Below are 24,321 nucleotides of genomic sequence, written 5' to 3' on the forward strand. Positions count from 1 at the left end.
TTACAAAACTGTACAAGCGCAAAAAGTTTACTTTTGTTGGAAAAATACAGCGCTCTCGTAGCTCTTTTTCAAGATAAATTACCTTAAAAATAAATTATAAAATTACCTATGCCTATCATAATATATGTATATCGATAAATGAAATATTCAATAAAAATCCGCGGCCATCTTTTAAAAAGAATTTTTTACAAAAAAAACTTCTCTAAGTTTCAACCGATTTGACTGACATTCTGCTTTGCTATAAATGGGCTATGAGTCCTCTTTTAAAATAGTTACCATTTTAATCACACGCATAACGCTATTGATTTAAAACGAAGTTCATACGACATTTCCAACCTATACCTTTGTGCGTTCTGACAATGACAACCGAAGCGGAAACGTATATATCGAATAATCTGCCATCGGAGAAAGGGAGTTGCCTATCCTATAGCATGAAAACAAATTATTCCATGGTTCCAGACACTTTCCAAGTACACAATTTTTCATTAAATGAGTCTTTTTAAGCTACAGAATTCTCGCGAAGAAGAAATGCGTATTTCTCATTATAACAAACATCTGTTATACAAATTCGGTTATTAGTTCTCCTAAAACGTAGATCTATTTAGTACATGGCTACAAATTTTAATAATATTAATTTTGCGTGTTTTATTTTCTTTAAATCAACTTCCATGATATTTCCAGGACTTAAATATTTTCCATATTCGTAAGAACACTATTGAGAGTCGTAGTTTTCCCCAAAATTAACAGTTTTTAAGTGAAAACTCCGTGGCAAACAAAGATACTCTTGTGAAATGAGGAAAAATCCGAAGTACCACAGTCTCGTTACAATTCTTGAACCAGAGCTGTGCTAATTAATTAGTTAGCTAATTGAATTTCTAATTAATTAGCAACATTTGCTAATTGAAAATGGTAATTGAATTTTAATTACCTTGTGCTAATTGAGAAGTAATTCTAATTAATTAGTATGAATCGGAAAGGTAATTATCTAATTAAAATTTAATTAGATTTAGGATTAACTAATTAGCCAATTGGATTTTCAATTAATCTTTTACGCCAATTTGTTGTAAAAAATCGAGGAATTAACTCTTGATTCATCTATTTGAATATGAAAAAGCCTTATTATATCGATGAGGAAACCTTAGTGCTACTCTAAATTTTTCAGCTCCTCAAATATGAGAGAATACTAGTACTAGTAGAAAATTTCGTAGTTCGCAACTGCCCCATTTCGAAATTTCGACTGTTTTACCTACTCGAATTAATAGCAGTGCGCATGTATTTACTACTCAGGAGTCCATTATAGGAACTGTGGCAAGAAAATGAAGAAATGAGAAAAATTTTAACATGACGGAGGGCTCGAGGCTTGTCTCATTTTTCGAGAATAATTCATGGCTTCCGTACCCGTTTTTCAATGGCATTAAAACATCACCAAAGTACTAAACCCATGAGCACTTTTAAACTTTTATGTTTACTTATGGCTTCTTTTTTACCTTAATTAGAAAATACTAATTCTAATTAATTAGTTTGATAAATAAATGTCTAATTTCTAATTGAATTGAATTAGTTTCTGTCTAATTGCTAATTTGCTAATTAGTTAGTTCATAAATATTTCCCTAATTGCTAATTTACTAATTAATTAGTTCATAAATATTTCCCTAATTGCTAATTCTAATTCAATTAGTTGTCAGCTAATTAGCACAGCTCTGAATTATTCTTCGATAGTTTTAGCAAGAATAATCTAACCTTAGAAGGAGTAGAGTATCGCGTTTAAAACTAGTTTTCTACAAGATCAATAGCCAGCCTTTCTAAGGTTGGTTGCTAAACATACAATGAAGAAGATTATAATAAAACTAATTTCTAAGTGCATTTAGGTTCCAACTAATACTATAAATTCAAAATGTGTACATAGTTCCCAAAGCACTCAATCTGTGTCTTCCACCGTATTGACCGTGTTCTGGTGGGTAAGATGATAAGCCGACATTCAGGGGGATGTCGCTACTTTGGTCTCGGATCGAACATAACGTAGGTCAGAAAATAGGCCATTCTTGGTAAAAGAGGGGCTTTATGGACAGAGTTTAGCGTCGCGCATTGCCCAAAGAGCTCGAGAGACGTTCGATTTCATTTTCGCGATGGCCGGCAGGTGGAATTGCCGCGGAAACTGGGCTTGAAGCTCGAAAACGAAGCGTCCATCACAGAGTCAGCGATTCAATTTTTCGGAGAACACTTGTATTTTACCTGTTTTAACGGAAATTCGGTTCGAGAGACGGAATTTTTCAGAGAAATTCAACATAAAGAACTTTGTGCTTATCATATGACGGTTCAAATACTTTAAAAATAAACGGTAAGTCAAAATTTTAGTATTAATTTTGATATTGAAATGCAAGCATTGCGATAAGATTTGCAGTTTTCTTTATATATATATATATATTTTAAAGTGCCTATAAATGATTTAAACTAATGGAATTGTTAATTATCACAAATAAGGACTTTAAATTGGCGTGATTTATTATAACTATTAAAAGATAATATTAAAATTAATATTTATATTTAAGTATTGCGGTAAGATTTGCAGTTATATATTTTGAAGTGTTTTTAAATGTTTTGAACTAATTGAAAACTTAATTTCATAAATATGAAAATTTTTTAATTGGATTGATTTTTTTTAAACTATTAGAGTTAATATTATTAATAATATTTATTTTTTAAAGTATCGCGCTAACTAATACTTGCAGTTTTCATTATATATTTTAAACTAATTCTACATGTTTTAAATAACGTTTTATAATTTTACCCCCCCCCCCTATCTTTCTTACCGCCTCGATTAATTGAAACTAGGCCCTATCAAATATATATTAAAAGTTTCATAAAATTATGCTTTAAAGAAATTATTTTTCAAAATTTCATCGTAATAGTAATAATAATAATAAAAAAATCTGATTAAAATCCATGACCAGTCCAATTTAGCGCGTTTTAATCTCCGCGCTAGGAGCTGAATAGATTTTAATCTGTTAATCACAGTCGCCAAGAGAGCGTTAATTATCAAAACACTCCGGTTGATTATGATAATTTATCCTATTTCCTTATCAAGGCAGAACTTAATAAAATTCCTGTATTTGCTAAAGGAAATGCTTTATTAAAAAACATTTTCTTAAATAACTAATTTATTAAATATATTTTGGTGTAATTAATTGAAATATGACGTCATCACAATTAAACACGCATCAATTAAGTTAATTTGATGACTTTAAATTCAATATTATTCCGTTTCAAAATATACAGAAAATATTTGGAGTTGATAATTAGTAATTGAATTTTGGAGAGATTTATTTAAAGTATTAAGTTAAATATTCAACTTTAAAAATCAATATTATTCTGTTTAAATATACAGAAAATGTTTGGAGTTGAAAATTGTTTACTTAAAAATACTAAGTATTATAATTTTGAAGTAATTTATTTAAAGTATTAAGAAAGTTTTCCTTTAATATTTTAAAAAGCCCACCGGGGAACAATTACCTAATTTTTTTTATCAGCCATTTTGGTAAGATTAAATTTGGGCCGTAACTTTCTTTATCCGCACTAAAACCGGAGTTTACAGCTCATTTAATGGCTTACAAACTTCGCTATATAACGCTTTTTATACCCATTTGTTCTATTACTCTCTAAAATTACGTAGCGTAAATTAGGAGATAAGACTTTATATCCGTTACTAAAAGTTTTTAAAAGTCCCTTTGTTGAAAATTAAATTAAATTAACGTGTTGAATATTCACAGCTTTGCAGACGATTTTAAGACGGTAAAAAAGGCCCTCTGTATACAGCGTTGTTTCTGATTAGTCTGACATAATTTAAAGGGACATGTGTTCTTAAGGTCAAAATGGGTGGAAAATGTCAAAAGAACATCCATGGGGTCTACAACATTTAGTTAGGGAGAACATGGGCCCCCAAACAAGGATTTATTAATCACACATGTGAAGTATTTAGCATTACTGCACCAGCGTAACCACCCATTTTATTAGTACGCTTCTGCTAGAAAGGTTAAGGTTCGGAAACGTTCTTAGATTGAAGTTTATTGAAGGCTGATATGTCTTGCTTCATTTCCTTGTTTTTTAGGGGCTAATCAGTGTGTGGAAGCACATATCTTCGTGACTAAATGTGTAGACCCGATGTTATTTAACCACTTTAAACTCAGTTTCACCCTAAGAACACATGTCCCTTTAATTTATGGAAGACTTATCAGAAACACCATGTGCGCAGTGTGTTACAGGTCAGACAAATACTGAATTTCAGTACAATTCCATTGGAATCACATCAGTGGTTTCTTATTTCTAGCTTTGTCGCACGTATGACATGTACCATAGTGATAATTTGTAGATCGGCAGTACAGCAACATTCTACTTAAAATAAGCGTTCCATTGATCTGTCACACCCTGTATATTTTTAAATTTCATTCACTCACTCACTGAACGAACCTTTTGACTTACGATGATGTGTTCAATAAGAATTTTAATTAATCCGCGGCCATCTTACAAAATGGCGCCCAGATTACTATTTATTACCTTATTTGTTCAAATTGTTTACCATATACAAGCTAAGTTCGTTAGTAATAATATTTCTCTTTAAAAATGATAGAGACGTTAATTATGCACTATACTTATCTTTCTCTAATAGTTACCCAATATTTTTAACTAATTAAAGTCAAGAAACTGTATTTTGTTGTTATTTATATGTTCATATAATATAATTATTCATTTATATATATTTATTTATATATTTAAGTATTGCTACAACTGTAGCAAAGAGCGAAGATTTTGCTGCAGTTATATTGTTATATTCAATAGTATAACGTTACTAATGCGAACATAGATTCATTGCTAAGGATTCCTTGAAACAGAGAGTCTATAATTGATCTAGTCCCTTTGTTATGGAAAATGACCCGACTATGAACTTAAGATCGGTTATAAGATAAAATAAAACCACTATTTTAGGGATGAACTATAAGTTCTAGAAATGTTCTTCATAAGATATGTTCCATAAGTTTGTCACTGGTTACAAACTGGAGCTTGTCATGAAGTGGCGTTGGTCATAGATTCGAGGTAAAGCGACGCCTGGTGAGTCGCTGTCAAAGGCTTAGTAAGTACAGACTAAATAGGAAGATGGAAGTCCTGCTAAATTAACCGAGTGCAGCCAATTCTCGCTTGTCGTTCTCCAACTAGCTCGAGCTGTAAGTCTCTAGCATTACGTAGTATAGGTAGTGTCATACTTATGGAACATACCTTATAAACTTATGATATAATGGTTAGAATTTGTGTCTTAGTCAAGAAGAGCTGTTTCACTCTTTCTTTTATAAAGGGCGATGATAACAACTTCAATCATACAAGGATCGATTTTTGGTTCTTTATAACGTTTTAAATACTGAGCACCGCGCAACTTAAAAATTTCATGTAAACTAAAACCTCGCTCAAACTTTCAAAACTAACACCATATTAGTTTATTTTATGAAAAATAAAAGTTGCAAGGTTGTTTACATAGCTGCGGGTTTGTAAAATTCTTCACCGAAAACAAGCAGCGCTGTCAACTCCAAAAAATATGACGATCCTCTATACAGAGTGTTTCTGATAAGTGTGTCATAAATTAATGGAGATGTTCTTTGGTCGATTTTGAGTCGAAAATGTTCTATGACATTTTGTCATCTAGGCCACTGTTTTCGAGTTATGACTTGAGTGTTTTAGGGATGACCCCTTAATTAAATTAGAGATCATTGTAATTCATGTTCTTAATTAATTATCCGTAAAATATTAAATAGTTGAAAAATACGACCTGGTTTCAATAAAACTTTAGTAAAGTTTTAATCCACGACCACAGTTTCAGTTCATGACAAATCGACCAATATGTCAAAGTTACGCTCACTGACATATTTGTTCCCAAATTTTAATAAACTTTACATAAACTTTTCAAAAGCAGTAATGGATTATTTCCTTAATTTCGATCCAATTTAAGGTAGGTTTGACAAAAGGCAAACGTAAAAATGGCAAAGAAAACCTTTTCCCGCCTCACATTGGCGGCTTTTTGAGATTTTAAGAAAAATTATTAAGAAATATTCACAAAAGCCTTCAAGACTCGACTCTGAGGTCGAAAGACGAATATTTAAATCTTTCACGCCATTGATTTGAAAGAGCGTATAACCCTATAATACAATACATAAGTATGGAACGAAAGAATATTTGTTATGCATCCTTTATAAGAGTGTAGAGGAGCGTCTCCTGGTGGCCGATTTATCGAAACCAGTAACTACAGCCTACTGTTACCCCCATCCCTATCAATACCCCTAACCCAGCTCATCCAAGGAAGGTAAATCACAGTAGACTATGTCTCTATTCTGGTCCTATTGGATTAGAAACTTTTAATCGTAGATGGCACAGCGATCGCTTTCAATTTTGTCTGCTATGAACAAAGTTGTTACTATAGAGTGGTACTGAAAGGGGAGGAGCTACAGTGACGTGACGTCAATATTGATAGTCTAAATTATACGGCCAATATGGTCGCCAAAACCGAGGTAAGAGATAGGAGGGAGTGACGTCACGAGAAAGTTCGTAGTAGCAGACTATATAAGCCTCTTCCATCATTCCATGTAATTAAGAGGGAAAGACACGGGGGTAAAACATTGCCTTCCATCTTGCTTTTCGGCGTCTGCGCTCTATAGGCACTTTGGGTCCAGAGAGTGCGCTGGGTCAACCCCATTGTATGTCCCGATATTGAGGGTTGCCTACCCCCTTGTTTTACAAAGAAGGGTCTTACTGCCTTACGGTAGACTAAAACTTAGGAAGTAAAATAAAGGGTTATGGTATAGCGGCAATCGAAAATAGAAAACTTCCTACGAAATTCGAATTGTGTTCAACTTTACTTTCGTCTGAAAACTATACTAAAAATAGATTCATAAAGCTTTGTTAGTGGTCTCGGGTTACGTTGACAAATATTGAATTTTCGACTATGTCACCGACAAATAGAGGCGCGTAGGTCGAGTAAATTTCATACAACGCTCTCCAGTGACATGGATTTTGATATAGGGTTTATTTTGCGTTATGCAAATGAAAGGAAGCTTTAGATTAAAACTGACGCTCTTAAAACCCTTGTTCAACAGTTGTTTGTAATATAGAGAAAACTAAGGCGGATTAATATACAACGTCGAACCTCTTAGAGATGATTGTACAGTCGTAATAATCCGTTCTTGAACTAGCGTACAACTAAGATGACTCCATGGAGTTGACCCTCTTTCGCTTTCGCAATTTCTTCGCCGTCGTCTTTCTTGGAATTCCAAGCTCTTATCAAACGCCATTCACCGGAATTCATTGCAATGCGGCTTTAAAACTATGGGGGGCTAAATACAATGGACTAGAAAATATTACCGTACATGTATGCACCTTCAATTTAAGGTTAAAACCGTGTAAGACAGAATTGTTTAATTGGATTAAGACAAGAATACCACGAATTCCTTTTGAACTTCAAAGACGTCATGAAACAAAATAGTTTTATCTTCTTAAATTTCAAGGGAAGGTGAAATGTAAAATATTTAAAAAATGAACGAAGTTAAGGTGAAGATGATAATTGGATGAAAGACACAGTTCGAGTTCAATTCAAGTTTGGGTGTGTGTACGTCAATTGGAAAATCACGAAATATGGGATAATTTTTTAAACAATTTGTTGAATATCTTTTCAAGAGCCACTCTTTTTTTCAAATTTCTACGTAATTAAATTAACAAAACACTGTGTTTACTGGTAACGAATGATAGTCCCATATAAGATTAAAAATCCCCAACTCTTAGTTTTCTCGTCCCAAAGGCAAAAAGAAAATTCTAGCATTACTAAAGAAGTTCTTTTTTCGCCATTTCTTCATTTAAAAGAAAACGTACAACAAAAATTTGGAAAACTATGTCGGATTCTAAGGCAAGCAGTATACTAAGCTTCAATATAGAAAACAGTCCTTTTAATTAGCTGAAAAGGACAACCACCCCCCCCCCCAGAATTAATGAATAATTCATTCTCTCAGCTCCCCAGCTATGTGATACGTATATCATTGACGCTAAACACTAAGTAATCTCGACTTAAAAGTTTCCAACAGAACTCCGACCAACATTAGAGAGAAGTACACCCTAATGCGTGTACTTGAGCTTTGATAATTAGCAGGTGAAGGTCGTAATTTATACAATACACCCAAGAATTTTAGATGGAAGATTTTCTTATGTTAGCAACGTTGCAAAGTATTCAAATAACTTTGAGAACTAACGATATATGAGTTCTAGAAAGATCCTTGTAAGTCATTTATGGATTGAAGGACCTCATTTTGACTAACATAAACCCTAACCAAGAAGTGATATTTAGTTTATTAGGAAGAAGGTATAAGATGCCTAAGTATTCGCACGCCATAGTCCCAGTCCCCCTTTCAAGAACCAATGAGATGCTGGTTGTAATTTGGAGGCGGGGATTAGCTCCGGACCTACCTTTGGACTGGAGATAAAGCTGGAAATGTAGCGAATTAATACCTTCTTCCTATTAAACTAGATATCACTTCTTGCCCTAACCCCAAGCTAACTGCAACTAAACCTGACCTAACTATAACCTAAACCTAATCTAACTTAACCATAACAAAACTATCCTAACAACACGCCAATAGGAGGTTAGAGTGCCGTCTTATCCCTTTTCTGCTAAGACGTGGCAACACTGTATGTTTATTTGTTCATTATTCGCGTTGGTCTGTTTCTACCCACTCTGGTGTATCAAGGTCACTTGAAATTCAAATAACTGTGCTGCGATAAGTGATTCAAATGCGTTTTTTGATTAAGTATCTCATTTGTATCCTAATGCATGTTAAATATTCAGGAGAACGGAGTACAAATTCACGGAGAATGGATTCCGTAACTCTAAACATTTGAACAGTCTCGTTATAGAAGTGAGTGTGATGGAAGGTTGAACGTGAGGGTTGTACTCTGAAATGGAAAAGGCCTAGTAACTAGAAGGGTTCCAACTTCCAACTTCCGAGAGATGGGTAGAATGAAGGGGTACTTTGATGGAACATTTGTGCAACTTGATTTCAATACCTTTAACACGCTTCATACCATTGTAAACATGAGCGTGTAATGAATAGGGAAGACAATGTGGAGCTGGCTAGCAGACACCTCTAAACACGGCGAGGCAGTAGTCAGCGTTTTTAAGACCAATTAAATGGTATTTTTTTAAATAAGATATCAATTATTTTTTAATATTGTCCCTTATATTTTTAGAAAAAAAAACCGTTCTTTGCAGGCATAATTTTATGTTGTTTACACCTTTCCTTTAATCTAAAAATTTCTTTATTCGTAAGAGATATGTGGTATGCCTATTTCGTCATAAATTGCAAACGATAATAAATGCCTCATATTTTAAATATCATGGTTAGGGGCTCAATTAAGATAAATCGTGCACTCCTTTCTATTTTACTAAGGCTGCCATGACAGTAACCATCGTACCGAGTAGCGCTGGTTTAATAAGTGATAGAGAAAGCCTGCTGGGACATTTTTTCCCTTCAGGTAGAAAGAAATTCGAGATCTCGAGTAGCGAGGGTATAATAGTTTCTGAAAAGCTCTTGAAACGAAGAAAGTTCTAATGTTAAGCCGAGGGATTAATTTCTCATTTTTCGCTTCAACAAAAATGTTGGATTAAATTTCAACTGTACTTTAAAAAGAAGAAGAAAAAAAATACTTAAAAGGAAGGAAGAGGGAAGAAAAATTGTAGAAAACTGGACCACAAATCAGTTTGAAAATCTGAAACCATTCTAAAGCTTTGCGTCTTTTTAAGTAGCACTTTAAAAAATTTGATCTTTCGCTTTCGGCAAAAGATAGAAAAGACGAAACTTGGCAAGAATCTAACGCCTACAGGAACTCGGGCGAAAACTAAGGAATTTCTGTAAAGTTTGGGGAATAGTTTAGCTGAGGAGAAATTTCACAATGGATCAAAGGAGACTTGTATTCTCACGAACAAGATATAGTCTGTTGCTTATTAGATTTAACATTGCGTATCTATACGCCTTCCGCTATCCAAAAGTGCGCTTGAACCAAACAATTTCAACAAAATTAAAAACAGAGTTCAGAGGGAAAAACATTTCTACAGGCGCTCGTAGAAAATACATGAAGGCCTTTGCCTCTACAAGTGGGCTTTCCCCGGGTACAAACGGAGTATGTTGAATATTCAGTTAACATTATCTGAAATGTATCTGGTACCATTTTAGAATTAATAAATATTTAAATAAATGTCTATAGCAATAAGCGTAAATATAAATCATGGATTAGTTTTTAAAAATTTTACAATGAAATATCAAATTAATATTGATAAGGCTGGGAATTAATAAAGTCGACATCTCTAACGTTAATCGATTAATTGAAACTTTAGAAAAAAGTCATTTGAAAGTCATTCTTATTTTTTTCTCCTTATAAAATTCACATATTTTTATGCAAATAACTCTTAGTAGGACAACAATAGGCTACAATTAAGGCCTACTTTAGCCAGCGCTAAACAGACAATTTTGAACATTAGAAACGTTCTCTCTTATTTATCTGTAATATCCAAGTTACGCAACAATGCCTACAATAATAATTAAAATAAATTACTTCATTGACTTTCGAATCAATTAATCTCAATTTCAAACGATTATCGATTCGAGTTCTTATAACCCTTTTAATGAAATAAGAAATTAATGCTGTAAGATAATTTTAGAACAATTAACAGACCATACCATTAATTCCAGAAGAAAGGTCACCTTCTTGGGTTATTTGCCTCGTGCCAAGAAACACCGCTAGAGGGCAGCGCGAGTCGGCTAGCCTCCCCCATACGCGTGTAGTGAACTCGGGCTCCATCTGGCGTTGTCTCTTGGCGCGAGGGATTAAGAAGGCGGCCTTCCTTCCTGTGTGTTGCTAATTAATGAAATGGTCTATATCTGCTAGAAGTGGAGCAGATAGTAACGACATAGCTAATGAAATTCCTCGAGAAAGTTCAAGGTAACTTTGAATAGAATTCGTGGAAATGCATTGGAAATTCGAAATGACTTTTGGTTAAGGGTTTTCTAACGATTACTCTACCAATTAGGGCAAAAGCGAGGGGTCAAACTGGGGCGTGGGCAGATCAGCTAAAGGTGCGTGGGCAGAGTCATGTTAATGGCCGATAGAAAACTCTTGGGCGACGACGTGATCCGAAGTAAAAGGAGTCCGAGTTAAAACGAGAAAACTCTGGAAAGAGATCGAGAGAACAAAAAAAAAGTAAAGGAGAAACCGGAGGGGAAAAAAAGGAAAAAATCAATACATTATTTTGTCAATCCCACGTCCCTTCTATTTGCCAAAGATCTTTAAAGAGACAGTGAAAAGCAAATAAAACGAGTTTCCTCTTTTTTTATTAGATTTTATCGGACCCTAAAAATAGTACGCCCTGTTTTGACTCCTTCAGAAGTTTGGAGTTTCAAACCTATAGGGCAAGTGTGATCAAGAAAGTCAGGAATTTTTGGTATCTTCTTTCAACAAAGTTTATACTGTGATACGTGTATGACGTTTGAATTGCAAGTAGTCTACGCTGAAAACCACGCACCAATGTGGTTCAATTCATAGAGATAAGATATACAGGGTGTTTCTGATAAGTCTGCCTTCCATAAATTAAGGGGGATTTTCTTTGGAAAATCAATTTTGAGTCGAAAATGTAATTTTCTATCTTCATTTTGCCCTAAGGGACATTGTTTTTGAGTTGTGATTTGAGTGTTTTAGGGATGACCCCTTAATTTAATTAGCAATCATTGCTTCTTCAGTTTCTTAATTAAATTGAAGGGGTCATCCGTAAAATACTTTGGCCAATCTTAACACCAAAACAGTGTCCCTTAGGGCTAAATTTCATAGAGCATTATCGACTCAAAATCGCCCAAAATAACGCCCTCTTAATTTATGGCAGACTTATCAGAAACACCCTGTATAATGAGAAGGCGTGACTTATTCCCATCAAATTTCCTTGGCAATTTTTGGAATTATACTTGTAATCGATAAAACGATCAGTGATTGAATATGCTAATACGACAACTCGTTTCGTCCGCATACGTGTAAAGGTTTCTTGCCTTTGACAGCATTAAACCATAGAGGATATACAGTAGAGGAGGAGACACTTTAGCCTAAATTCTAATTCTATGGTGTTTTAGAAGTATGTATTTTCACAAAATAAATGTTTCAATGAATTGACGCTCTGATGGTTTCATTGCTACCCAGTTTTCGGACATTTTTTCAATCCTCCAAATTGTCACACACCTAGTCGCCGTCATCCAAATGTCTTTCACAAAAATGTCGTGTTCCCGAATTTTATATCCAAATGTCATCTGCTTAATTCACATATAGACCTAACACGTAGGCTCCAAATAGTTAACTTAATAATAATAACTTTAGAAGTAGGAATCGAGAACGGTTAGTATTTACTTCAGTCCGACTCATAGCCCAGTAAAGAGCCCCTCCCTCCAACACGTAACGAAAAGTTTAAATTATCTTATTGGCTCTCTTAAACTACGTTTTGATGACGTTGCTGACGGGGACGGCGAAAAATACGTAATTCCTTTTTTACCTCTGCCGCTATGACCCGCCTCTTCTTTCAAACCCCCCGTCCCGGTTAAAAGGGGACCGGGACTTTGACGCCCGCCCACATTACTCTGTTCTCCATTCCTACTTCTAAAATTAAATCTATCCCTGATGACTGTAGATAGAAACATGGTTCCAATTGATATATTCATTATTTTGTACGCTTTTTTGATTAAAAGAAGCAGAAATTCTAGTACGAATCCCAATTCTTTAATTGGGATGTTTTAATAAGAATCACCATCCCTAGAGAGAGTTAAAACGCTGGGGTTCATCTCCAATTTATTTTCCTTCCGGCCGATTGCCTCGAGACTCGATTCATATTTCTGGGAATCATTAACTAAAATGGAAATATTTCTTTTCTTTCGATTGCTTGTCCGCAACTTTATAATGCCGAACATGAACTCATTACAACTAGGCCTAGCGGATGTCCTGGGCCTAGGCCTAGTCTCCTTTTAGCTTAAGAAGAAGGTAATAAAAATTATCTTCGTTGGCAGTTTTTTCTTCGAGAAAAAAAGGATTTAGTTTTTATAAAAGAAGCCGTCAATTTTAATGAGGATAATGATGATTTTTTAGTCGGGTAAAAAAATAGAGCCCCGAAGGCGGAAATGAGAGGCTTGCTAGACTTGTAATAAAGAGAGTCTCCGTTGCTTCCTTTTTTTCCGTTTCCGAGGATTAAGAAGAAAGAGAATTTGATGGTTTTATTATCAAAAGAAAATAGGGGAAATAGCGGAATGTGAGCATGAAGGAGAAAGGTATGGAGTGGAAATCCCCATACCTATGTAACCGAAGTCCTCCCAGCATCCTTAGCGTTTTAGGTAGGATAATACAGAACGTAATCGAGAAGGAAGCAACCCACGTCTTAAAGCTTGTTCGTAAACGACAAGCGAGAATTGACTACACTCGGTTAATTTTGCAGGACTTCCATCTTCCTATTTAGTCTGCATCAGTAAGCCTTAGACAGCGCCTCACTCACCAGGCGTCGCTTTACCTCGAATCTATAACATACTTCAATCACTTCATGACAAGCTCCAGTTTGTAACCAGTGACAAACTTGTGGAACATATCTTATGAACTTATGCAATCAGGTACTGAGTGCAAAAACAAACGGTATGGTTTAAATCTAGATTTGGTAAATTACCATGCAGTCTTTAAAGGGAGGGAAAATTACAATTGAAAATGGGAGTAAAAACACATCGATTTTGGGTAACTCCAGAAAGTACGGTAACATTTCAGCAGACATGTTTAACAAATGTTAGGTGAAACGGCCCGACGATAGTTCACAGGTTCTAATATGAGTTAGCAAACAGTGGCTATTGTTTGAGACTACCACTAGTCCTTCTTTGCTCATTAAATGTTTCACGTTTTAAAGATGACGCTTGACATGTTAGCTTCCTTTCCTAAAAGAAATAATTAGGTCTAAAAGTCCTTACAGAAGATAAAGTGCGTATATTGCACTAAAATACAGGACAAAGGATTACGGATCAAGGGAGGCTTTTGCAAACAGCACTTTGACAATTGCGTTGTTAGAGTCTCATCATCGATCGCCTCAAGAATATAGATCTCAATCTAGCTGGCAAATACGCGCCTCAGTTATTACAGCCATATGGAAAATTAATTTACCCGTATAGTTTTACTGTTTAACTCAACACTATATCATGACATGCCAATGGTTTTTTTTATTACATAATTGAAGTAGGCTAGATTAGCCAGAAGTATAACTATTAGACTGGCTTACAGTTTCGTGTTTACATCTATACACCATTTCGATGTAACTTAGAAGGAAAGACACGACGGTAAAACTTTGCTTTAAATCTCGCTATTAGGCGCTTGCGCAGAGACGGCAATGTATCAAACCGATTGTAAGTTCCTATACTGAAGGTTGCCTACCTCCTTCGTTACATCGAAAAGGTCTATTATGAATTTGTACAATGACCTCTTAAAGGTATTTCAGTGAATGAAAGCAGGGAGGATATATAAATGGAGTTTTCATGAGTTGGTGATGAGAATTAGTTAAACCTTAGACCATCTAGCCATGGACAAGCAAAGCAGTGTCAAACCCGCGTAAACAAATGGCAATTTGTGTCCCCCGACCGCAATTTATTGCCAAATTTTACATAACTTGCGATACCCGCCGCCACAGCGCTGGTGTCAGGAGTTACGCTCTAAGCAAACCTAGCTCCCAATTCAGTTGCATGTCCATGGTTAGGTGGTCCGAGATTGAACACATGCCACAGTCAGCCTTGAGCTGTGTTTTTCATCGTGTAATGTACTTCTAATGTAAGGTCCCTGAAACCTCGGAGTTTTTCATCATGTAATGTACTTGTAATGTAAGGTCCCTGAAACCTCGGAGTTTTTCATCATGTAATGTACTTGTAATGTAAGGTCCCTGAAACCTCGGAGTTTTTCATCATGTAATGTACTTGTAATGTAAGGTCCCTGAAACCTCGGAGTTTTTCATCATGTAATGTACTTGTAATGTAAGGTCCCTGAAACCTCGGAGTTTTTCATCATGTAATGTACTTCTAATGTAAGGTCCCTGAAACCTCAGTGTTTTTCATCATGTAATGTACTTCTAATGTAAGGTCCCTGAAACCTCAGTGTTTTTCATCATGTAATGTACTTCTAATGTAAGGTCCCTGAAACCTCAGTTTTTCATCATATAATGTACTTCTTATGTAAGGTCCCTGAATCCTCAGTGTTTTTCATCATGTAATGTACTTTTATTAATATAAGGCCCCTGGTACCTCACTGAACTAAGTCCCCCCATCTCTTGCATCGTGAAAACACAACAAATATGCTTCTCCAATAAACACAATGATGATCATCCCCGGGAAAAATATATAGGGTAAAGATAGAGAGACAAAATAGAACAGCCTCTTACGGTAAATATTTGATCTGTGGGAAAAACTTTGGTAAAGAAGGCCCGAGACAAGAAAGCTAGCCTTAGGAAGAAAAGAATGAAAGCGAGAGAGCTGTTGGGTTTATTTTCTTTTCCGTGAGGTCCCTCGTCTTTTGTCAGAAGAAAAAGCATCGACAACACGTTATTGAGCTTTACGTGGGCGCTACTGCTGCCTTTCATAATGTTTTACAGCCCCGAGACTATTATAAATCTAGGATTTTTCATGGTAGATTTGTACCAGAAAATACTTTGGAAAACCTGGGAACTAAACTAAAGGATAATTGAAATGAGTTGGTAACCACGCGAGGTCAAGCACCAGCGCAAGGTGCAAAAGGCAGCGAGATAAAATTCGTCACAAATAATGATTAGCATAGTTTATTGCTTTTCCCACAAAATCCGTTTAGATACTTTGAGAAAATGGGTACACAAGAATAGCTGTAGGCATTCCTCCTATTATAGTGAGATTTTGTAGGCAATTTTATTACTCCGAAATCACTTAATTGCCATTGAAATCTGTTTTAACTATTTCTCTAATTATGGGTTGATTTGACTCCTCCATCATAATTTGAATAAAGAAAAAGCGCCATACTTATACCGTTAAAGAAGAATATTGCTAACCTAACACCAATAAGTGATATCTAGTGTAATAGAGAGAAGGTATAAATTCGCCACATTTCCAGCTCTATCTCCAGTGCAAACGTAGGTCCGGAGTTAATCCCCGCCTCCAAATTACAACCAGCATCTCATAGGTTCTTGAAAACTCGCGTCAGCGCGACGCGAATGACGAAAATTACGTATTTTCCGACTGAGGAGAGGCGAAATAGCCCGGCCTCCTTTTACGTCCCCCCTTGTATTTTGAAAGGGGGCCTGGGACTATGGCGCGCGAATACTTAGGCAACTTATACCTTCTCCCTAATAAACTAGATATCACTGCTTGCTTTAAATTCTCTAAAAATCTTCTATTAAAATTCACTTCATTTCACCATCCCTTTTGACCCAAAGCAGTTGGCGTTCGAGTTATGACGGGAGCGTTCGAGCTTCTATGCTATTGTTATCCATTCCGCTCGGATTTCTTATTATGGTCTCGCTTCATCTATTTCCAGCTCTAGAGAAAGCTATAGATCTATGCGGAGAGAATATTATTGCAAATTCCACCCACGCTTTAGCTTTCTCAGCTCTCAAAGGCCTAAGGTTGGTGCCCAAATAATATACCGAATTCCCATTCGCCTAAATGATGGAGTATTCTAACCTTTCGGAACCTAAAAAGTTCGTAAGTTGCATTTAGGCCTATTGAAAAAGAAATAATATAAATTCAAATGTAATAAACCAATTTCCTTGTATACCGTGTTTGTCGGAAATAAATAACCATTCTTCATGTTCTATATATTTTTTTATACAAGTATTGTAGTTATGAATTGAATGAAATATGGTAGATCGATAAAGTAGATCAATTTGAAGCTATAAACTTGGCTAATACAGATTTCTTCTACATGAAATCTTTAACACGCCATTTTCTAGGCCTTTCTGATTGAATTAAAGGGGGGGGGGGGTTTGAAACAATCGCCTCTGACGTCATGCATAATATACTTGAACTAGCTGTTACCCACGACGTCGCTCGCTTGTAATAAGAACTTAAATCAAAATGATATAAGGTTGGGTAGATTTTACTGATGACTAATATTTTTGTATCACCCTAGGAGCGAAGGCACTTGGCGTTGCCCGTCAGCCCGTCGGGACATTTTTTATTACTTTTCATAGGGACATAATTCCATAAAGAAGGGTTTTTAAATTTCTGGCCGCCAATTAAAAAGATGGCAACAAATCGAACCCAAAACTTTGATTTATATAGATTTAGAGCCCACGTGACTATGAGGTAGCTAGCGACCTAGGTGCGCGTTAAACCCGAAGTGACTGAAATATTGCAGACCTTACTTCGGGTTAATATTTTTCTGGTAAAAATGTTTGAACAACTAGAATTAGTCAAACGTAAGAATCAAACAAACTAAAGCACTTTAACTTTCCCTTTCGATTAAGAAAATAAATTTCCAAGTTTAGAAAGCAAAAAGTTTAATCATTGAGCCATAAGTAGATAATACTAAAGTGTATAATTCTCTATGCTAAAATATGTTTAAACATTTAACAGGGACATTTATTTATCGTCATGAGTTAAAGGGAGAGTGAAAAGGAAAATCAATTGATTTTTATCGATTCTTCTACTAATTATAAGACCAATCTGCATTTATTGAAACATCCAGGAAACATCGACGATTGATTTTAAATTGAAATTAGGTTCAGTTTTCGTAGATAAATTTAAATTTGCACCTCCAACCAATCACCAAAACGCCCTACCATCTTATTAACAAAACTCCTGTGTCACGCCCACGTGGAATGAAATTTAGCGCGAGATTTGATAAAAATTAAGCGAAATTTGACAATCGTGGAGTGAGATATAGAACATGCCACGTAAATTTTGTTAACAAAAAGGTAAGGCGTTCTGTGATTGGCCGGAGGTGCAAATTTCAAATTATCTATAAAATCTGAACCTAATTTGAATTTTAAAATAATTCCGAGGTATTTTCTTAATGTTTCACTATGCAGATTGGTCTTATAATTAGTAGAAAAAACGACAAAAATTCACTGGATTCTCATCAGACTCCACCATCCATAAAATATCTATTATTCAATAGCATCACCTCAAGACCAATCTTTCTTGAAACAATCAGGGCCAGAAGTTCAGCAGAATCGATTCAAAATCTCTTGACAAATTATTGCTCATCTCCGATAGGTTGATTATGTAAAGCAAGGCTTATATTTTAACTACAAATTTCCCGCATTACGCTACGCTGCACGACCTAAGCCTTATAATGAACTTAAGTAAAGTCGTTAAGACGACATATAAGTAAATCATTTTTCACCACGCTCAATTTACCAAAAAAAAAAAAAAATGGGAGCAAACAAACTATAACGGCAGTGTAAAAAACTGTCCTCAATGTCGTAAAACGCCATCTTATATAAGAACCAATTCTAGTGAAAAAAGAAAGAAAAAACGCTTAAAAACTCTTCTCCTAAGTATCAAGGGTTCCTAAGCCTATTCTCAGTTGCCAGACATATCGAACCAAGCCAAGAAGAGCGGGGGAGGGTCTCTTTTTCCTCATCCATATCGTACGGACGATAGAAGATTTTTTCCAACATTCTCTATAAACTCAATGACAAACGGCTGTTCGGCCTTCGTACCATAGCATAAGTTCATAAGATAGGCTCCAGAAGTTTGTCACTAGTAACTGAGAACTTTTCATGAAGTGACTAAGGTGAAACGCTGTCAAAGCCTCAAAGGCTCAGTACAGCCAGAACTAAGATAAGGGACTTGAAGTATTGAGGTAACAAAATTCTTCACTTGGAGAAGTGAATATTCTTGATAATACGCCAACGGTTGGCCCTCTGGTAGCGGTTTCTGAATTTTCCCGTCCAAAACGTGAGACGCTCGCGGCGGTAGACGGCCGAACTAGATTCAAGCACCCGTGTCTGTGTTCAGCGGCTTTAGGTTGAGGGGAAGGGGGTAGGAAATATTTTTTTGGAACTCGACCAGTTTTTTCTCTCTAGTGAAGGCGCGATGGAAGCGGCATAAAATCCTCAAATTTGTTCACTAGTGCCAGGATCTATTACCAATGCTAGCAACTTCTAGTCCCTTATCTTACTTAGGAAGATGGACTGCAAAATCAAGTGTAGTCAATTCTCGCTTGTCGTTCTCGAACTAGCTCGAGCTGTAAGTATAGATAGTACGAAGTATAGATAGTGTCATACTTATGAAACATATCTTATAAACTTATGTTACTAGGAAAAAAAACTAAGATGAAAAAAGAGAAGGCTTTCGGCAAGCCTCCAAGAATCTTGGGGCCCAAAACTGAATACCACTACGAGATATTCTTCACCGAACTGCTTTCTAAAGCTGCTGCAGCTCCAGAGAAGTGAGGAAGATGACCGAGAATGAGGAGGCTAGAAAAACGTCCAAGTTCGCTTTAAATGAGACAAGGAAAGGGAAAAGGCTTAGCCGAAGGAAAGGGAGCGTGAAGCAGTTTTTAAAATATCAGTTTCATTCAGTCCTTGGTATTTGCTTTATACTGAGGATACAAACAGCCATAATTATATAATACTTGTGTAAACACAAAGGAGGGTGGGGTAATTGTAACATGATTCTTCCTAACATTTGGAGCAAGGTTACTAAACCGAATCACATACGCGATAAATAGTTCCCTCGTCATTACTCTATTAGCGCTGCTTAACTATTTCCCAAGGCGTATGCGCTTGTGTGTTTTGTCGGACGTCAAGACAATAAAGGTTTGTGCCTGGTTGATTGCTGAGGATTTAGTACCAAGCAGTTATAAAATTCAACACCCCATGGTGCGATGCCCGTCTGAAGTTTGATGAGCAGGAGATCCTTCTTCTATTATCCCCTTCTGAAGTTCTGATACAACTAATCGGAATCATTGCGGATTTTGTGGGAGGAGTCGAAATTGGTCAAAAAACATCCCCCTCAACTTATAGCGTTTTTCTTTAAGGTGATCCGAGCGCTCCTGGAGCACTCCGAAAAACAAATCGTCTTTCATTGGGAAAAAACGAGCTGCTCCTAAACGGAGGCGCGTCTTACATTGGCCCAGTCTAGAGACGGAGCGACCAAAATGGAGCGCCTGATGACGTCACAAAACCGCTCTGAAAAAACTTTTGTCTTTCATTGGGAGCAACTACATTCGGTCCTCCGAGCTAGAGCGATGACGTAACACGAAAATATGGAGCGATCTCGGACGACCACAAAGGAAAACGCTATTAGAGCAAACTTATCAGAAACACCCTGTATGCTATTAATAACATAAACAAAATTTGAGAAAAAAATTGATTTAAATCGCCGTTTAAACAGATTTTTCACGAATTGTTCTGGATTAAGAATTTTCTAGGTTCAATTTCCCTTTAATCTTGACCCCCTCTATCTTTACCTATTTCCTATCTCCGCCTTTCCCTGCACTGGCTCAAACCAACCTCACACACGCCGTCAAGTTAACCATGAACGGAACAAAAGCTTAAGTACTTTGGTGCTAAAAAGACTCGACAAAATTATCAGGTTAAAGTGTCGCGGCGAAGCGTAGGCGGTATCTTTGCTCATTAGTCGCCAGATCATATAAGCTTCGCGGAATTAATAACAAAGGAACCAGCCATAAGGCCCTCGCTCGCTTCTTTTTTAAATTTAAGCGGGAATCTTTTTTCCTTTGGCGGGAATTAAAAACCTAAATGACATCCTGGGAATGTATTTTCACGCTTTGTTTCGCTTTCTGTTTTCCTCTAGAGGTAATTCTTTTATTTTTTAATTCTAAGACTTAAGGTAATTAAGATCTCGAAATGAAATGAGATATTACTTGGTGAAGTTTTTGTTCTAAATTACTTGAAAAATCTTTTTGTTTTTAATTAAGGCAATTTATTTTTAGAGGCCTTAAAAATTACCAGGGTTTTATACTTTAATTTTGTCCTTTAATTAGGGTTTTTAAAGCGTAATTTCAAGGTGGTATTTAAGAAAAACCACTGTTTTTATTCTTAAGGCAAATAACCACAATTGCAAGAAGAAATTTAGAATCAACAGTAAAAGATTCAACCAATTATTTCCTACTTCATTTAATTTGTTTATTCTATCCGATTTTTGGTTTAAATATTTGTTTAACCAGGAATACATACTTCTACTTGGATTCTTTTAAAGAAGGGCCATACTAATATCTGATTGAAGGTAAGGGGAAGGGCTTAAAACGTTGGCAAACCGCCCTCTCCTCCTTCCTGGCGTTTCATTGGGTTATTCGCATATATATAGGACAACCCTCAACCCTAGGCTTACTCTTTCACGCGACGCAAAGATAAATTGTTTACATGTTCACATTCGTGTTCGATGCTCATAGCACAGCTACGTCAATATCATGTGGATTTCTGTGTTAAAAAAATGCATTATGCATGACGTCAAGGGTGACGGTTTCTATACCTCCTCCCCTTCAATTCAAGCAGAAAGGAACAGACAGAAACTGACCTGTTAAACATTCCAAGTAGATGATATCAGAAGGGGATAATAGAAGAAGGATGACACTCTGTATCCTCTTAATGCTTTAGTTATGTAACGTCATTCTTCCCAGGCTCACCCTTTTAGTTTGCTTTCCCGCTCATCAAACTACGAATGGGCATCGCACCGTAAGGTGAATTCTATAATTGTTTGGCACTAAATCCCCAGCAATCATCCCACAAACCTCGTCTTGACGTGGGACAAAAATGCACAAGCGCGTCTTGCCAAATAGTTAAACGCTAATAGAATAATGATGTGGGAACTATTTATCGTGTATGTGATTCGGTTTAGTAACCTTGCTCTAAATGATCCGATGTTGGGAAGAGTGACGTTACACTTACCCCGCTTTGTGGTACACTTCTCTCGAAGAGAAGTATTATATACTTCTAATGATATCTATGTATTCGTGTTTATACCGAGTCAGGTATCTTTATATCTTGTTGAATTATTTATATGAATAATTATTATCTCTTTATTTTTTTGCTGTTGTTGTTGTTGTTGTTAGGGAAGGGCCATATATAGGCGCAAAAATATATGCATATTTTCAAGAGGGCCCCCGTAGATATGTTTTCCCTCATGGCTCCCAAGTTTGGGGAAAAACTCTCTTATAGCTGATAACACCGTTACATTTTTCTTAATAAAAATAATCTTATATTGTTGAAGTCTTTCTTCCGATGTGTTGACACTTTCATCTTTGATAAATTACCTGTTTTAAGATAAAATAAAAAATTCCTGTAATAAGTCCTTTAAAAACTACGTTTCTTAAGGTTTAAGCCTTGGCTGTCATTTGAGTTTTACCGTGCTGGAAATTTTATGCAAAAAAATATCTTTTTTCTTTACATATACTATGAAAAAGAGATAGGGCCTAGTACATACAAGACGCTGTTGGGTCGGTCTTCATAGTCTTTAATAGATACAGGGTGTTTCAAAAAGGGTGGTATGTCCGAATAGACCATTTCGATGCAACTAAGAAGGAAAGACACGGGGGTAAAACTTCGCCTTCCATGTCGATTTTTGGCACCTGCGCTGAAGTTTTTTGTATCTCACGAGAGTGCGCAGAGATGGCAAAGTGTCAACCCCCTTGTATGTCACGATACTGATTGTTGCCTACCACCTTTTTTACGTCGAAAAGGTCCATTACAGTGCGTTAATTGGTTCTATGGAAAATCAATTTGGAGTCGAATAGTGTAAATTCAATTAAATTTTGCTCAAACGTACACGTTAAAAAAAGCTATACTATGATTGTTTTACGTATGCTCCCTTAAAGTAAGAAAACAACAGAGAATGCTCATTTAATTGAAGGGGTCATCCATAAAACACGCTAATCATAACTTGAAAATTTTGGACCTTAGGGAAAAATATAATAAAACATTTTCGACTAAAAAACGTCCATAGAACCAAACCCACTGTACTTCGGTAATACCATCCTTTTGGGAACACCCTCTATATTTAAACGACGTCGTGGAAATTCAGTGACACATAACGGATTTTATCATCGTAAACAAGGCTTACTCTCATATTCCATCATCTAATAATCCTGAATGTTATTTCCTACCCTTGCAGTGGATGCGGAACTACTTTATCTTATACGGACGCGTATGTTAGTTATCCCTACGCGTAATTTCCTCTCTGTTGCAATTTAAAATTGGAATTGACAGACGCTCTGTGTGATATCAGAGCAGCTTATTATATGTCTCGAATGGGGATTTTGTTCATGGTTTTCTGTAAACCATCATACAATACCAAAGTATTTTTTATACTCTTGGTTTTAACACGTTTCTTTATGACCGTTTGCGAGTTTCATTGTTTCACCAAAAATTTTATGGCCACCATGCATGCAATGTTTTCAAAATATAAATAGAGTATAAAGCTAATCCAAGACCAAAAGTCGTCTGCTGAAACACGTTTGTTCTGTTTCTGTACTATTTTTGATATTGGAACTCAAATTACTTATTACACAACCTGTTAAAAAGGTATAGGCCTACATGTTTACAGCGTTTCTTAAAAAGTGAGGAGATAAACGTCAAAGTTGTAGGAATTATATTTTTGACTCAATGAGGCAAAGGTTGTATCTCTTTCGGACATAAGAGTTGGTCAAATTCAGCCAAACTCTTTTCCAAGGAAGAGGTTATTTTCTTAATTGTTGTCAAAATGTTTACGTAATTGTTTTAAAATTATAGTGCCAAAGAGGGTATAAAAGGGAGGAGTAGAAGGTTTGGCTAGAGTGTTGTAGCTTGAAAGTTTTCCTCTAAGCTTGAAGGGGAGGTTGTTTTCTTAATCGTTCTCGAAGTGTTTACGTTGTTGTTTTAAAATTATAGTGCCAAAGAGGGTGTAAAAGGGAGGAGTAGAAGGCTTGGCTGGAGTGTTGTAGCTTTGAAAGTTTTCCTCTAAGCTTGAAGGAGAGAAGGATGGAATCGCCCATCATCATTACCACTCCAGGTTACCTCTTTTCTCCCTGCTCTAAGCTTATGATGCGCTCGCGCGATTTTCTTTGTCCTCTTATTGGTTGAAATATGGTGAACCGGATATTAGAAGGAAACTATAACAAATAAATATAAATGAAAATGACAATGACAATGACAGAATTCCCAAAATCCCTTGCCATAGCTGCTAGCTTCAACTCCTTCATTATACTCTCTTTGACAGTGCATGGGTAGTTTATACATATATTTAACAGAACATGTTACAAAGTTATCGAAATTCTACATTATCA

The 24,321-nt window shown here is 36.0% G+C and overlaps 1 protein-coding gene across 1 annotated transcript in view; it reads left to right on the top strand.

Annotated features, from left to right (window-relative positions):
- Nucleotides 1–1,994: 1,994 nt before the first annotated feature.
- The window catches only part of LOC149702861 (putative cationic amino acid transporter), a 138,677-nt gene continuing 116,350 nt past the window's right edge, over nucleotides 1,995–24,321 (top strand). Inside the window, exon 1 of the mRNA XM_089866776.1 lies at nucleotides 1,995–2,338. The gene's annotated coding sequence lies outside the window, so the exon portion shown is untranslated. The remainder of the gene's footprint in view (nucleotides 2,339–24,321) is intronic.

The sequence above is a fragment of the Phalangium opilio genome, unplaced genomic scaffold (assembly GCF_054372755.1).
Source record: "Phalangium opilio isolate 3A_F unplaced genomic scaffold, DU_Popi_V2 ptg000017l_1, whole genome shotgun sequence".
NCBI lineage: Eukaryota > Metazoa > Arthropoda > Arachnida > Opiliones > Phalangiidae > Phalangium > Phalangium opilio.